We start from the raw sequence: 17,820 nt of genomic DNA on the forward strand, positions 1-17,820 counted from the left end.
AGCTTTTGCTTCATCCTGGCCAGCATTTCTCATGATGTACTCTGCATATAAGTTAAATAAACAGGGTGACAATATACAGCCTTGACATACTCCTTTTCCTATTTGGAACCAGTCTATTGTTCCATGTCCAGTTCTAACTCTTGCTTCCTGACCTGGGCACAGATTTCTCCAAGCTGGAACAAAGTTGATGTGTATGTAGAATCATGATGGATGCAAGTTCAGGACTTTATAAGCATATGTGAGAAGCACCAAGCACAGGAAAGAGGAGTTTACAACCTTTAGTTTAGGTGTTGTGTCTGATAGTGAAAAAGACTAACAGAGCCACTCACTGTGGAAATTCATTAATACTAAAAACACCATCAGAAAAGCATTATTCCACAACCCCTTTTTCTTCAAAAGCAATCATCTCCATTTTGATTCTTCAGGATTGAAGAATCACACATTTACTGAGTATCACATCAGGCAATATGTAAGCAAATCGTCTGCTCTCACAAGCATATAATCAATTTACTTTACTAATGAAGATATCTTTTTTATACACTGCTATTTTATTGTCCTTCAAAATCTTTTAGACAAAATTTTCTGCATAACAATATTTAATACAAGTCATGTGATAAGTATATCTAGTGCAAAGGTAACCAGTGTTTTGTTTTGTTTTCTAAAACACCTTGCTGTTTGCTTGTTATCCCATTTCAGAGATGATCAGATCACAAAATATTAGCAACTGTTTTATTGTGAGCTTCAGTGCCAAAGATCATGTCATGTGCACATTTAATTTAAGACCAGGTTCACAGTAAGGATTGCTGGTGTCCAGGATCAGAGTGTCCATTTTTTTTTTTTTTTTCCAGAGTGTCCATTTATGTCATTTAAAGGAGACCCTCAGTAGGACTCTGCAACTAATATATATATATATATATATTTTGATGTGGACCATTTTTAAAGTTTTTATTTAATTTGTTACAACACTACTTCTGTTTATATACTGGCATTTTGGCTGCAAGGCATGTGGGATTTTAGTTTCCTAACCAGGGATCAAACCCACACACCCTGCATTGGAAGGTAGTCTTAACCACTGGACCACCAGAGAAATCCATGCACTTGATTTTGGAATGAATCATTAGCCAAGCTGCTTTAATAGTAACTGGCAATTGTTATTCCTCAAAGGAAGGTTAATCAGGAAAGACACCTAAAAATTACATTGAAAACTTACACTGTTGTCCAGGATATATCTTGATTACATTTTAACTATACCTTTGACATTTTAGTTCAGAGATCCTTAAGAAGTTATATAAAATGCTAATGTTGATGAATCAAGTAATTGCAGCATGAATCACAACCATGTTTGACTTCAGAACCCATTCTCTTTCACTGATCCATAGTTTACTATTTTATCAATTCATCTCTAATAGAGAAATAGAATATTGGAAATGTTATTATGCAAATATTCTCTCTGTATATGATAAATAGCAACATATATCCATGTAGGTTTCTTTATACCTGAATCCTATGCTCAATAATTTCATCATGTAAGCATTATATAAAATCTACATTCATTCATCTATCTTACCTTTCTATCAGTTTTAAATAACCATGGATATGTCAAGGTAGTACTGTAAAGGAAAAACAAAAAGAAAAGTTATTTTAATTCAGAACACTGCATTAACCCAGCATGCCATTGCGTCCTCTGTAATCCTCTTTTGTGCACCTATAGGTCTTTTCTGATCTTTGAATACCCGTTGAAGTTAAAACGTGTTTCATGCATAGATGAGATGGATGCCTCTTTAGAGAAGTTAAAAATTAGGGTGATTATTAATTCTGGCCTAAATATTCACACTATTTCTTGGAGAAATTTGAGCCAATACCATAGTTCTCATAAGGTTGAAGTTAAAACAGGGCAAAAAATTGATCATATACATGTTCAATCAGTAAATCTACATCTTGACAGAATAATGATTTAGATTTCAAATTTCACAAATGACATTGCATTCCAAGTATACTTCTAAATTTATTTCAGAAACCTTGAGCTCTGTAATTTAATATCAGTGTTAGCTAGTAATTGGAACTAAAAAGATTTAACATGCTATCTTTTAGTTTTGCTTTTGCAGGGCAAATTATTTATACCACTTGTCTCCAATTATGTAGGCTGGCTTCTAAGGGTACAGTAGTTTTTCAGGAGCTGCCTCTGGGAAAAGGGAATAAATGAAAAGATAAACTTGGTCTGGAAACTCTATCTTGTTAGAACACATGGCTAATACAAAAATTAAACTCTGAGTTTAATAAATATTTTATGTCATTAAGGAAAACAAAAAAATTTGTGAAATCAACATTCTTATGAAGACCTAAAATCCTTGTGTTTTATATTCCATTGTCATCTTGAACTTGTAGAAACCTGAAGATTAAACATGTCTTACGTAGCTAGAAAACAAACACAATCCTTCAGGGTTTTTCTTTTACCCTTGAAATAGGAAGATGATTTTTCAAACAGTGGCGTGAAGAAATTAAACATGACCCAAAGCAGGAGAGAACAATGTTAAAAAGATAAACAAAATCCTTTCTGCTATACCAGTTTTGCTTTGAGTGATTCAAAGGAGAAACATTAGAAAGCAGAACTTGGTTGCTATGAAATTACAGATCATTCTAGCAAGAGAGAAATGCTGTGAGTTTATAATTATAATTTAAAAAGACTTCAATGTTTTTTATTGATGTGCTTAAATCTTTACATAATTAAGATTAATGATGGCATGACTTTTTCCCTTGAAAAAAAGATCTAAACATATGTGAATTATTAGCATTTACTAATTGTTTAAGAAATTTAAGTATGTGTTTAGTGATGATGTGTTACAGTATAGAGTTTTCCATAGTATCAACATATTTATAAAGTTAACATTTTTGTCCAATCGATGTAGCTACTGATGTAGCCAGAACAGCTGGATTGCAAAAGAAATGAGATGAAACAAGGTGCTGGCACACTCAGATAAACATTTTTTGGTCAAGAAAAACATAAAAATAAAAGGAAACTATATGGAATTTGTGCAAAGATAATCTTTTCTTGGACAGTTAAGGATAATTGTAAAAATATCTGCTTTCCAGAGCACATATTTGTTTTCAGTGTCCAATAAAGCGGAAATTCAAATCTTATTGATGACTTTACTTACCCACTGTTGTTGCTGATGTCTGGTCACTCAGTCGTGTCTGATTCCTTGTGACCGCATGGACTGCAGCATGCAAGTCTTTCCTGTCCTTCACCATCTCCTGGAGATTGCTCAAACTCTTGTCCATTGAGTCAGTGATGCCATCTAGCTGTCTCATCCTCTGTCATCCCCTTCTCCTCCTGCCTTCAATCCTTTCCGGCATCAGGGTCTTTTCTAATGAGTTGGCTCTTCACTTCAGGTGGCCAAAGTACTGGAGTTTCAGCTTCAGCATCAGTCCTTCCAATGAATATTCAGGACTGATTTCCTTTAGGACTGACTGGTTTTATCTCCTTGCAGTCCAAGGGACTCTCAAGAGTATTCTCCAACACCACAGTTCAAAGGCATCAATTCTTTGGCATTCAAACTTTTTTGTGGTCAAACTATCACATCCATACATGACTATTGGAAAAACCATAGCCTTGACTAGATGGACCTTTGTTGGCAAGGTAATGTCTCTGCTTTTTAATATGCTGTCTAGTTTAGTCATAGCTTTTCTCCCAATGCATGAAAATGAAAAGTGAAAGTGAAGTCACTCAATCGTGTCCAACTCATTGTGACCCCATGTACTGCAGCTCACCAGGCTCCTACATCTATGGGATTTTCCAGGCAAGAATACTGGAGTGGGTTGCCATTTCCTTCTCCAGGAGATCTTCCTGACCCAGGGATTGAAGCCGGGTCTCCCACATTGTAGGCAGACGCTTTACCGTCTGAGCCACCAGGGAAGTCCCTTCTATTTGGAAGGGTAAGTATATACGATTCTAAAAATATGACACATATAAAAAAGGGGTAAGTTAAACTCAGAGTTTAATATGAATTACAAGATTTCAGGAGGCTTCCAGGTGGTGCAATTGGTAAAGAATCCACCCGCCAATGCAGGAGATCTAAGAGGGTTCTGTCGCTGGACTGGGAAGATACCTTGTTAAAGGGCATGGCAACGCACTCCGGTATTCTTGCCTGGAGAATCCCTTGGACAGAGGAGCCTGCAAGGCTACAATCCACAGAGTTGCCAAAAGTTGGACATGACTTAGCATGCACGCATGCATAGGACTTCAGAGGACAGGTGTTTGCATATTAGAATCATCGAAAGAGGCTCTATTGAAAAAATTAAGTGGAACTTAAAAAAAAGGTGTTTTAAAGAGATTATGATAGAGGTGAGCACAGTACAGTTCAGTTGCTCAATTGTGTCCGACTCTTTGTGACCCCATTGACTGTGGCATGCCAGGCTTCCCTGTCAATCACCAACTACTGGAGCTTACTCAAACTCATGTCCATAGAGTCAGTGGTGCCATCCAACCATCTCATCCTCTGTCGTCCCCTTCTCCTGCCTTCAATTTTTCCCAGCATCAGGGTCTTTTCTAGTGGATCAGTTCTTTGCATCAGGTGGCCAAAGTTTTGGAGTTTCAGCTTCAGCATCCAGTGAATATTCAGGACTGATCTCCTTTAGGATGGACTGGTTGGATCTCTTTGCAGTCCAAGGGACTCCCAAAAGTCTTCTCCAACACCACAGTTCAAAAGCATCAATTCTTCTGTTCTCAGCTTTCTTTATAGTCCAACTCTCACATCCATACATGACTACTGGCAAAACCATAGCTTTGACAGGACAGATCATTTGTTGTTAAAGTAATGTCTCTGCTTTTGAATATGCTGTCTAGGTTGGTCATAGCTTTTCTTCAAAGGAGCAAGTGTCTTTTAATTTCGTGGCTACAATCACCATCTGCAGTGATTTGGGAGCCCAAAAAAATAAAGTCTGACACTGGTTGCACTGTTGTCCCATGTATTTGCCATGAGATGATGGGACCAGATGCCATGATCCTAGTTTTCTGAATGTTGAGCTTTAAGCCAACTTTTTCACTCTCCTCTTTCACTTTCATCAAGAGTCTCTATAGTTCTTCTTGGCTTTCTGCCATAAGTGGTGTCATCTGCATATCTGAAGTTATTGATATTTTTCCCAGCAATCTTGATTTCAGATTTTGCTTCATCCAGCCCAGCATTTCTCATGATGTACTCTGCATATAAGTTAAATAAGCAGGGTGACAATATGCAACCTCTAAGTACTCCTTTCCCAATTTGGAACCAGAAATTGTTCCATGTCCAGTTCTAACTGTTGCTTCTTGACCTGGATACAGATTTCTCAGGTGGCAGGTGAGGTGGTCTGGTATTCCCGTCTCTTTCAGAATTTTCCACAGTTTGTTGTGATCCACATTGTCAAAGGCTTTGGAGTAGTCAATAAAGCATAAGTAGATGTTTTTCTGGAACTCTTGCTTTTTCAATGACCCAACAGATGTTGGCAATTTGATCTCTGGTTCCTCTGCCTTTTCTAAATCGAGTCTGTATATATGGAAGTTCACGTTTCATGTACTGTTGAAGACTGGCTTGGAGAATTTTGAGCATTATTTTGGTAGCATGTGAGATGAGCACAATTGTGCAGTAGTTTGAGCATTCTTTGGCATTGCCTTTCTTTGGGATTGCACTGAAAACTGACTTTTTAGTCCTGTAGCCACTGCTGAGTTTTCCAAATTTGCTGGCATATTGAGTGTAGCACTTCAACAGCATCATCTTTTACGATTTGAAATAGCTCAACTGGAATTCCATCACCTCCACTAGCTTTGTTGATAGTGATGCTTCCTAAGGCCCACTTGACTTCCTATTTCAGGATTTTGGCTCTAGGTGATTGATCACACCATCACGGTTATCTGGGTGATGAAGATATTTTTGTATAGTTCTTCTATGTATTCTTGCCACCTCTTCTTAATATCTTCTGCTTCAGTTAGATCCATACCATTTCTATCCTCTGTTGTGCTCATCATTGCATGAAATGTTCCCTTGGCATCTCTAATTTTCTGAGAAATCTTTTCTCTTTCCGATTCTATTGTTTTTCTCTATTTCTTTGCACTGATCTCTGAGGAAGGTTTCCTTATCTCTCCTTGCTATTCTTTGGAACTCTGAATTCAAATAGGTATATCTTTCCTTTTCTACTTTCCCTTTAGGTCTTCTTATTTTCTCAGCTATTTGTAAGGCCTCCTCAGCAACCATTTTGCTTTTTTGCATTTATTTTTCTTGGGGATGGTCTCGATCACTGCCTCCTGTACAATGTCACAAACCTCCATCCATAATTTTTCAAGCACTCTGTCTCTCAGATCTAATGCCTTGAATCTATTTCTCACTTCCACTGTCTAATAGTAAGAGATTTGACTTAGGTCATACTGGGATGGTCTGATGGTTTTCCCTACTTTCTTCAATTTACGTCTGAATTTGGCAATAAGGTGTTCATGATCTGAGCCATAATCAACTCCCAGTCTAGTTTTTGCTGACTGTATAGAGCTTCTCCATCTTAGGCTTCAAAGAATATGATCAATCTGATTTCAGTATTGACCATCTGGTGATGTCCATGTATAGACTCTTCCCTTGTGTTATTGGAAGAGGGTTTTTGCTATGATCAGTGTGTTCTCTTGGAAAACTCTGTTAGCCTTTGCCCTGCTTCATTTTGCCCTCCAAGGCCAAATTTGCCTGTTACTCCAGGTATCTCTTAACTTCCTACTTTTGCATTCCAGTCCCCTATAATGAAAAGGACATTTTTTTGGGGGGGGGCTGTTAGTTCTAAAAGGTTTTATAGATCTTCATAGGAGCATTCAACTTCAGCTTCTTCGGTATTACTGGTCAGGGCATAAACTTGGATTACTGTGATATTGAATGGTTTGCCTTGGAAATGAGCAGAGATCATTCTGTCATTTTTGAGACTGCATCCAATACTGCATTTTGGACTCTTTTGTTGACTATGATGACTACTCCATTTCTTCTAAGGGATTTTTGCCCATAGCAGTAGATATAATGGTCATCTGAGTTAAATTCACCCATTCTAGTTCATTTAATTCACTAATTTCTAAAATGTCATTGTTCACTCATGCCATCTCCTGTTTGACCACTTCTAATTTGCCTTGATTCATGGACCCAACATTCCAGGTTCCTATGCAATATTGCTGTTTACAGCATCAGACTTTACTTCCATCACCAGTCACATCCAAAACTAGGTGTTGTTTTTGCTTTGGCGAGATGAGCACAGAAAGCATCAAAAAAACGTTCCAGAGTTTGGTATCATCTTGTGATTGGATCAAGGTGCCAAATACTAATCAATTAAATTATGAGAGAAGAAGAATGAGGCTGGTGCCCAACAGCCACATTCCATATTCACACTTGTCCACACACTGAGTCTCCTCTTCTTCCTTTGACCTCCCATCTTATGCCTCATACAGTTTTAGCATTTCATCTTACCATGGGTCCATATTTCAGAATCACAACTTTGTTGTTTCCAAGTTTGTAAACCATTTCGGTTTAGCGTTTCAAAGTGTTTACCTGGCAGTTTACTGCTGGCTTGGTCTTTTGTGAACATCCATAGATATGAAGAGGGGTGGTCTTTGAAAACTGTTTTGATATCAGATAGTTAGGTTATAGGTTTCATAGAATATTTATGGAAGAAAAGAGTGATTTGAGGATTTTTTTCTTAATAGCAAAGCCGTCTCAAGATACAAGAAGAGTCTATTTTAAATGAGTTGGTTATATCAGTAATCACTGCCCCACCCCCCGCCACCCCCCACCACCCTCCGTGGCTCAGTGGTAAAGAATCCCCCTGCCAATGCAAGAGGTGCAAGTTCAGTCCCTAAGTTGATAAAATTCCCTGGAGAAGAAAATGGAAACTCACTCCAGTGTTCTTGTTTGGGAAATCCAATGGACAGAGGAAACTTGCAGGCTACTGTAGTCCATAGGGTTGCAAAGAATTGGACACTACTTAGCAACTAAACAACAACAACAAACTACATGTCAATAATTAAAACTTATTCTGAAAAGGTTTCCTGCCTTCTTGTAGTAAGACACTCTCAAATAAGAAACACTACAGATTTTCAAACAGAGGCAAAGGAAGCAGGGCGTGTGATAGCTTAAATAAAAAGGCTCTTAACTGGAAATAGTGAGTAGGCTTACTTCAGCAAGTCTCTGGGGCACACTGGAATGGAGACAGAAGAAATATTTAACATCCCTCTTTCAACATTACTCCTTCCATTTGGTTTGATATTTAGGAATCTGAAAATGTGCCATCCAGCTAAATATTGGAGAAAGCAGTGGAGGACACAAATGTATTTAGATAAGAATTGGCTGAACAGAAAAAAATAAAATAATCTTTGTGTTCGGAGATTTTCAAGTTTAACTATTAGTTGAGGCCCCAGGACAAGTTTTATTTTGCTTTAAGTCAATGGTGCTCAGAGTTCTCTCTCTGAAAATTGTGGTCTGCTTCTCTCAGAAGAGATAGCAAAAGCCAGGAGGAGCTAGACATGTATCTGCTGTATAAGATTTCTAGGCAGTTGCAACAGGAATCACCTTTCAGGGAGTATCACTGTAGAGCATGAAAATGTAAAATTCTGTACCCAAATAGAATATGCTGCCCCCACTTTTTTTGTTTTATTTCTATCAAGTTGGTTTATTCCCCTCCCTTTGTTCTTGTCTCATCACAACAACAAAAAAATTGTAACAATCAACCAAAGGGTTTAAAACAAGAGGAGTTACAGCTCAGTTATAAGCTCAAGCAGACAAATCTTTTGTTAAATAGACACCCCCAAGACATGGGAGCAGGCCAACCCCAAAGGCGTAGTTGATGTAAGGATCTGCCTTGGTTTCCAGTCTGCTCCTTTTGATTGCGCTCTGTGCAAAATAGGGCTTGTACTGACCACCAGTCAAGAAAAGGAATGCAAATAAGCATACACTCAAGGCCAATTGACAGTTGGCAAGTTGCATAACAACAGGCTTTGTTGTGCATGGCTTCCCATAATTCAGTCTGTCATAGTCAGATGTATATATGTATAGACTATTTATGAACCCTTTATTTATGAACCCTTAAAGGGTTCCTTGCTGCCTAAGCTTACCTGAGGAAGCCCCCGTGGTTAGTTTGTATCCACTGTGTGCCTAGGGTGCATGTGCAGGAGTTGGAAAAGTCTCTGTGGTTATTTTGTAGCCTATCTGTGAGCTCTCCTGGGCTGTCTGGGATGGAATTTAGACATCAGCTTGCATCCTTTTCTGCGAGGCCACCCTTCATTGCTCATGCCTAACTTCATGCTAAACATTTCTAAATCCTCAGAAACTGAGTCTGAATAGTTCATTGAAAACTTGCATTTATCTTCTTTTTCTAAAATTTATTAAAATAACAGTAAAGGAATAAGTAAAACAGAGCTATGAAATCAGTGTAAGGCTCAGTGAATAATATAGAGATTTTAAACAAATAAATGAAATCAAAAGAAGGTCAAAGAATATTGACTGAAAACGAAGACAAAAGAGAAAAGAAAGCCATAGTTAGAATATGTCCGGATATGGGAAGTCTGTTCAGAAGAGGGAAATAATACTGTCAGTAAAATTGAGGGAACTTCTGTATGAAGCAAAAGCAAAAGCCCTGTGTTGTGGGTGTGAGTTGTTGTTCAGTTTCTCAGTCATGTCTGACTCTTTGTGACACGATGGACTGCAGTACACCAGGCATCCCTGTCCATCACCATCTCCTAGAGTTTGCTCAAACTCATGTCCATTGAGTCAGTGGTGCCACCCAACCATCTCAGTTGTGAAAAGTGAGGTCAAAATAATAGGGGTCAATGGAAAACTTGTAGATGGAGTATTTATCTCCATCTATTTTATTTTCTACTTGAATATTCCAGAAATGTAAAAGCCCCTCAGAAAAATGTCTAGCTCTCTATCCACTTACCTAACCTGCCGTGGACAACAGACCTTCTATAAACATATTCTAAAATGTAAGGTGGTAAACAAAAGACATAAATATTTTAGAATATGGAAAAGAAAAACTAGAAAGAATGAATGGGAAATTTCACTTTAGTGTTATTAGAAAAAATTGAGGAAGAGTACATAACTAGAGGAAGAAAAGCTTAATCCTATCTTGAGAATAATTGAAGACACTGCATCCATGAAACAAAGACAGCACTGTTCAACATGACATAAAGAACATTAGCAACAAACAACAATATATTTTTTTTTCAGTTCGTTAAAATGACCTTTTCATACTGTTCATACTGAAAATGACCAATAACAATAAACAAAGAGTTGGAAAAGGAAGCCAACAAAATCTCCTAAATTTAGGGGGAAAAAAAAAAGAGAAAGAGAGAGAAAGGGATGAGAAATACAGACAGTAAAAGATCAGAGACACAGGGGATCACATAAGGAGATTCAATATCAGACTTAAGATATTTATTAAAACAGATAATTAGAAAGTAGAGGAGAAATGAATATCAAGCATTCATAGAAGATTTTCCCTCCCAATGCTGAATAAGGACATATGCCTCCGATGGAAATGGCCTATTGATTGTTCAAAATAGTTACTGAAACAATAACAAAAGCCCCTGGTCAAGACATAGCACTGAGAAATTTCCAACAACTTAGTGACTGACAGACTTACACAAGCCAGAGAGGAAACCAAAGACTTCTAAGTAGTGGCAACAATCATTTTGGTGTCATGTATTTTATCAATTACACCAGAGGCTAGAAGAGAGCAGAGCGAAGCCTCTCAAGATCCCTGGAGAAATTACTTGACCTATATTTCTATATCCCTCCAAACAACTGATCCAGTGTGAGGATAGAAAAAGAATGAACATTTTATAATGAAAATGGCAATACAGGACAAAGGGACACACTCAGGAAAGTAGAGCATAAAATCCCCAGATGTTTCAATTTGTGTAAATTGAGGTTTCTTGATAAAAATGGGGTATCAATGGTAGATGATACATGGCTGAGTATTCTGGAAATCCTGGGCATTGATTAAAGAAACGTGTGTGCTTGCATGCTTACTAAGTTATTTCAGTCCCATCGGACTCTTTGTGACACCCATGAGCTGTAGCCTGCCAGGCTCCTCTGTCCATGGGATTCTCCAGGCAAGAATACTGGAGTGGGTGGCCGTGCTCTCCTCCAGGGGATTTTCCCAACCCAGAGATGGAAGCTATGTCTCCTGCAACTCCTGCATTGCAGGCAGATTCTTTACCTCTGAGCCACCAGGAGAAGCCTAGAGAAATGTGAGGCTAAATAAAGTTGAGATATAACCTAAACTTGGTGTCATAAACATTCTCCATAATGACACAGGAGTTATGACACTGGATACAAAAATATAACCAGCAAAATTCTTGCTCAACATCAAATCAACTAATAGTCCAAGAAAAAGTGAGAGTTTTCCATTGGCAGGACTGTAGCCTGCCAGGCTCTTCTGTCCGTGGGGATTCTCCAGGCAAGAATACTGGAGTGGGTTGCCATGCCTTCCTCCAGAGGATCATCTCAACCTAGGGATCGAACTTAGGTCTCCCATGTTGTGAATGATTTCTTTACCATCTGAGACACCAGGGAAGCTCAGGAATACTGGAGTGGTAGCCTATCTATTCTCCAGAGGATCTTCTCAATCCAGGAATTGAACCAGGGTCTCCTGCATAGCAGGAAGATTCTTTACCAGCTAAGCTACCAGGAAAGCAGAATCATGTCATGGACATGGTCTCATAAACATAGCTATGGCTTTCAGTTCAGTCGCTCAGTTGTGTCCAACTCTTTGCGACCCCATGAATCGCAGCACGCCAGGCCTCCCTGTCCATCACTAACTCCCAGAGATTACCCAAACTCATGTCCATTGAGTCGCTGATGCCATCCAGTCATCTCATCCTCTGTCGTCCCCTTCTCCTCCTGCCTCCAATCCCTCCCAGCATTAGGGTCTTTTCAAATGAGTCAGCTATTTCATGAGGTGGCCAAAGTATTGCAGTTTCAGCTTCAACATCAGTCCTTCCAATGAACACCCAGGGCTGATCTTTAGGATGGAGTGGTTGGATCTCCTTGCAGTCCAAGGGGTTCTCAAGAGTCTTCTCCATCACCACAGTTCAAAAGCATCAATTCTTTAGTGCTCAGCTTTCTTCACAGTCCAACTCTCACATCCATACATGACTACTGGAAAAATCATAGCTTTGACTAGATGGACATTTGTTGGCAAAATAATGTCTCTGCTTTTTAATATGCTATCTAGGTTGGTCATGACTTTCCTTCCAAGGAGTAAGCATCTTTAAATTTCATGGCTGCAATCACCATCTGCAGTGATTTTGGAGCCCCCAAAAATAAAGTCTGACACTGTTTCCACTGTTTCCCCATCTATTTCACATGAAGTAATGGGACCAGGTGCCATGATCTTAGTTTTCTGAATGCTGAGCTTTAAGCCAACCTTTTCACTCTCCTCTTTCACTTTCATCAAGAGGCTTTCAGTTCCTCTTCACTTTCTGCCATAAGGGTGGTGTCATCTGCATATCTGAGGTTATTGATATTTCTCCTGCAATCTTGATTCCAGCTTGTGTTTCTTCCAGCCCAGAGTTTCTCATGATGTACTCTGCATATAAGTTAAATAAGCAGGGTGACAGTATACAGCCTTGACATACTCCTTTTCCTGTTTGGAACCAGTCTGTTGTTCCATGTCCAGTTCTAACTGTTGCTTCCTGACTTGCATACAGGTTTCTCAGGAGACAGGTCAGATGGTCTGGTATTCCCATCTCTTTCAGAATTTTCCACAGTATATTGTGATCCACATAGTCAAAGGCTTTGGCATAGTCAATAAAGCAGAAACGAGCTTTAGTATGAAACAAAAACTTTACAGAACTTGATAGGATAGAAATGAGAGCACAACCAACTGAGTATGAGCTGTAATTGGGGGAAGGTTATGGGGGATGCCTCAAGTAGAAATATAAATGTTTCCTTTTTAGCAAATGAGAATTCAAGAGGCATCATCTGTGCTAGAGGGAACAAGACTGCAGTTATAATCCTGAGAGGATGTCAGTGGGTAGCTGGGCATGGTGACATACATATAGAGAAAGTTTAGGTGTAAATGAGCAATTGAAGTGCAAGAGTGAGGGAAGTGACTAACACCTAACATTTTCTGAGAACGTTTTAGGGGAGTCTCATCTTTTGTAACAGAAAGTTTTCCTGGGTAAAATGCCGAGCAGTGATGTGCATAAAACATCAATCACTATTTTGCAGAAAAATAACCAAAGTTCAAGGAGATTAAGTAACCTGCCAAGTATATGCAGTATAAATAGATATGACTGGGGTTTGAATGCATTCATGCTGCCTCCAAGGCCCAGGCTCAATTCACTGTACCATGCTCCTTCCACCAGAGATCGCTTCTTAGGTAAAAAGTGCCAGGGCGTAAATCAAGACCTTCTGATTCCAAAACTGGCTCACTTGCTGTTTCACAGTTCTCACTGTAAATCAAGTGCTGTTGTGTGAGAGTAAAAGAAGAAAAGATTGCACAAGGATTTAAAAAGAAAAAGTCCATTCTTGTTAGCAAGACTCTGAAGTGTCATCTGAAAAAATATCACTGCTGTTATAACTGTGGAAAATCACAAAGGCAAAGCCAACCGTTAACTACCAGAAAAACCTGACTTACACGGTGAATCTCCCAAACTGTAGGACAAGACAGATTTTGGGTCAGAGAAAGAAATTAGATGGTATTTCCTTTAAAAAATGTTTCTGGCATTAATGTGGATTTATGAGTAAAACATTATAGCTTGGTGTTTACACAAAAAACTGTATGAAAATTTTATATTTTTTATTAATTTTGGTAACCTAATACTTTTTCTTATTTGTAAAAATATATTTAAATGACTTGAATAATTTCCAATTTTACTATTTTATAATTATCTTTTAAGAGTAAATTTCTAAAAATATGTCTCCTATTTCTCCATTATAATATCAAGAAAAACTTAAAATTTGAGTTATTTTGTGATACCCGGGATTACATGGAAGGCAATGGCAACCCACTCCAGTCCTCTTGCCTGGAAAATCCCATGGATGGAGGAGCCTGGTAGGCTGCAGTCCATGGGGTCGCTAGGAGTCGGACAGGACTGAGCGATTTCACTTTCACTTTCAACTTTCATGCATTGGAGAAGGAAATGGCAACTCACTCCAGTGTTCTTGCCTGGAGAATCCCAGGGACTGGGGAACCTGGTGGGCGGCCGTCTCTGAGGTCACACAGAGTCGGACACGACTGAAGCGATTTAGCAGCAGCAGCAAACTGTATTTGAGCTCTTCATTAATGTTTAAATGTCCAAATTTTTATAACTTTTAGGCAATGAAAATGATTGCATCCATATTTTTTAAAATAGATATCATTCAAAGAAATTCATATGTTGGTTTGACTGTGACTGTTGTGCTTCAAGTACTTTCAAATCTTTACAAATCAGATATACAATGCAGCTTACTTTGCTAAAAGCACTCTGTCAGTATCTTAGCTATAGATAACAGATATGCTATTTCACAAGATTCCCTTGTAGCATATCTATATTCAGATAAGAGTTTAGGGGAATAAAGTGCTGAAATATAATCAATTCTATCATAATAAATCATTACAAAATGTTATCTATTATGGCCATTTAAAATCTGTCATCTACTTACCTTTAAATATATAATAAAAATCAAGATAAAAAAATTTTGATCACTTAATGTTTAGCCTGCAAAAATTCAATTTTATGTATACTGTTAAATATTGAGAAGTGGATTTAAAATAAAGTTACACTAAAAGTTTTGGTGTTACATAAGTTAGACTGAATTTGGAATGGATTCAGTTCAGTTCAGTTCAGTCACTCAGTCGTGTCTGACTCTTTGCGACTCCATGAATCGCAGCATGCCAGACCTCCCTGTCCATCACCAGCTCCCGGAGTCTACCCAAACCTGTGTCCATCGAGCCGGTGATGCCATCCAGCCTTCTCATCCTCTGTCATCCCCTTCTCCTCCTGCCCCCAATCCTTCCCAGCATTAGGGTCTTTTCCAGTGAGTCAACTCTTCTCATGAGGTGGCCAAAGTATTGGAGTTTCAGCTTCAAATTGATTATTAATACATGTTATCTAATGTTGAGCTCCAATTTGAATAGGAAGTCTGGAAAATGAAAATATCACTGTAGGAAAATAAAAAATGCCTTTCAGTGATTGGAAATAGCATTTCAGAAACCAAGAGTTAATTTTGGGACGCTTGAGTTTGAAATACCAGTGACATCACCACGTGACAATGTCTGTATATTTCAGGAAAGAAGCTATAAGAAAGTGAAATTGCTCAGTCATGTCCAATTCTTTGCAACACCATGGACTGTAGCCTGCCAGGCTCTTTCATCCATGGGATTTTCCAGGCAAAAATACTCAAGTGGGTTGCTATTTCTTTCTCCAGGATATCTTCCCAACCCAGGGCTCAAACCCAGGTCTCCTACATTGCAGGCAGACACCATACTGTTTAAGCCACCAGGGAAGTCTACAAGAAGATAAGAAGGATATAAAGAATCAGCTTTCCCCTCCATCTCAACATGGTGGTAGAAAGGAATGGCAAACACGGCAGTGGAGAGCAGTTGAACACAAAGACATACCTGGGGAAATGCCTTCTTTCTGACAATTTGGAAGTTGAAGGAGTTCAGGGTGAATATTCTGGATACTATATGTGTTCAGCTATCTGATAATTGTCACTATCTAACCCAGTATATACAATAAAAGTGAGACATGATAAATATAATATCTCAAATGAATAATGTTAGAGTAGAAGGCAATGGCATCCCACTCTAGTACTCTTGCCTGGAAAATCCCATGGATGGAGGAGCCTGGTAGGCTGCAGTCCATGGGGTCGCTAAGAGTCAGACATGACTGAGCGACTTCACTTTCACTTTTCACTTTCATGCATTGGAGAAGGAAATGGCAACCCACTCCAGTGTTCTTGCCTGGAGAATCCCAGGGACGGCGGAGCCTGCTGGGTTGCCATCTATGGGGCTGCACAGAGTCGGACATGACTGTGGTGACTTAGCAGTAGCAGTAGCAGCAGGCTGATCACACAGGTGCAACCAGTTAATCACTGAAAACAAAACAGAGACCAACTTGATTCCATACAGAAAGCAAACTAAATAGTAACAATAAAAGGCAGAAATTATGAAAGCAAAGCTTAACAGTTTAGTTATGTATACATGCAAAGTGTCTGTATGATGCAATATACCATAAGAAATGGTAAACAGGAAAGAGTAAATTCTTAAAAATAATTGCTATATGTTAATATCTGAGATAAAAAAAATTTAACCAAAATATTTAAAGACCTCTTAAAAATACATAAATAAAAGATAACTTTCTGGTGGAAAAATTAAGCTATGAGTAGGCCAGATAATGCATAATAGAAAAACTATGACTAGCCATCCACATTTTTAACCTATTTGGTGGTCCAAGAACTGAAAATACAATAGCAATGAATTAAAACAAGAAATGTCTCAAAAGTTTAGAAAATACATAGTACTTTGAACTAATGGTTGATGTTTAAATTGATATAAACCTTCTGATGAACATAGAGCTGAAAAAAAGTTTCAGTTCAATTCAGTTGAGTCGCTCAGTCATGTCTGACACTTTGTGACCCCATGGACTGCAGCACACCAGGCTTCCCTGTCCATCACCAACTCCTGGAGCTTACTTAAACTCATGTCCATAGAGTCAGTGATGCCATCCAACCATCTCATCCTCTCTAGTCCCCTTCTCCTGCCTTCAATCTTTCACAGCATCAGGGTCTTTTCAAATGAGTCAGTTCTTTGCCCAGGTAGCCAAAGTATTGGAGTTTCAGCTTCAGCATTAGTCTTTCCAATGAATATTCAGGACTGATTTCCTTTAGGATGGACTGGTAGGATCTCCTTGCATTCCAAGGGACTCTCAAGAGTCTTCTCCAACATCACAGTTCAAAAGCATCAATTCTTCATTGCTAAGAAGAATTCTTCTTTATAGTCCAACCCTCCCATCCATACATGACTACTGGAAAAAATTAGCTTTGACTAGACGGACCTTTGTTGGCAATGTCTCTGTTTTTTAATATGCTATTAAGGTTGGTCATAACTTTCTTCCAAGGAGCAAGCATGTTTTAATTTCATGGCTACAGTCACCATCTGGGGAAATGCCTTCTTGGAGCCCATAAAAATAAAGTCTGTCACTGTTTCCATCATTTCCCAATCTATTTTCCAGTGAAGTGATGGGACTGGATGCCATGATCTTAACTTTCTTAATGTTGAGTTTTAAGCCAACTTTTTCACTCTCCTCTTTCACTTTCATCAAGAGGCTCTTTAGATCTTTGTCACTTTCTGCCATAAGTGTGGTGCCATCTGAATATCTGGGGTTACTTATAATAATCCCAGGAATCTTGATTCCAGCTTGTGCTTCATCCAGTCCAGAATTTCTTATGATGTACTCTGCATATAAGTTAAATAAGCAGGGTGACATTACACAACCTCGACATATTCCTTTCCTGAATTGTAACCATTCTGTTGTTCCATGTCTAGCTTTAACTGTTGCTTCTTGACCTGCATAAAAATTCCTAGGAGGCAGGTCAGGTGGGATGGTATTCCCATTTCTTAAGAATTTTCCAGAGTTTGTTGTGATGCACACAGTCAAAGGCTTTCAGTTCAGTTCATTTCAGTTGCTCAGTAATGTCCAACTCTTTGCTACACGATGGACTTCAGCACTCCAGGCCTTCCGGTTCATCACCAGTTCGTGGAATCTACTCAAACTCATGTCCACTGAGTCAATGATACCATCCAACCATCTCAACCTCTGTCGTCCCCTTCTCCTCCCGC

Source organism: Giraffa tippelskirchi, chromosome 2 (assembly GCF_054371585.1).
Source record: "Giraffa tippelskirchi isolate mGirTip1 chromosome 2, T2T-mGirTip1v1.2.pri, whole genome shotgun sequence".
Classification (NCBI taxonomy): Eukaryota; Metazoa; Chordata; class Mammalia; order Artiodactyla; family Giraffidae; genus Giraffa; species Giraffa tippelskirchi.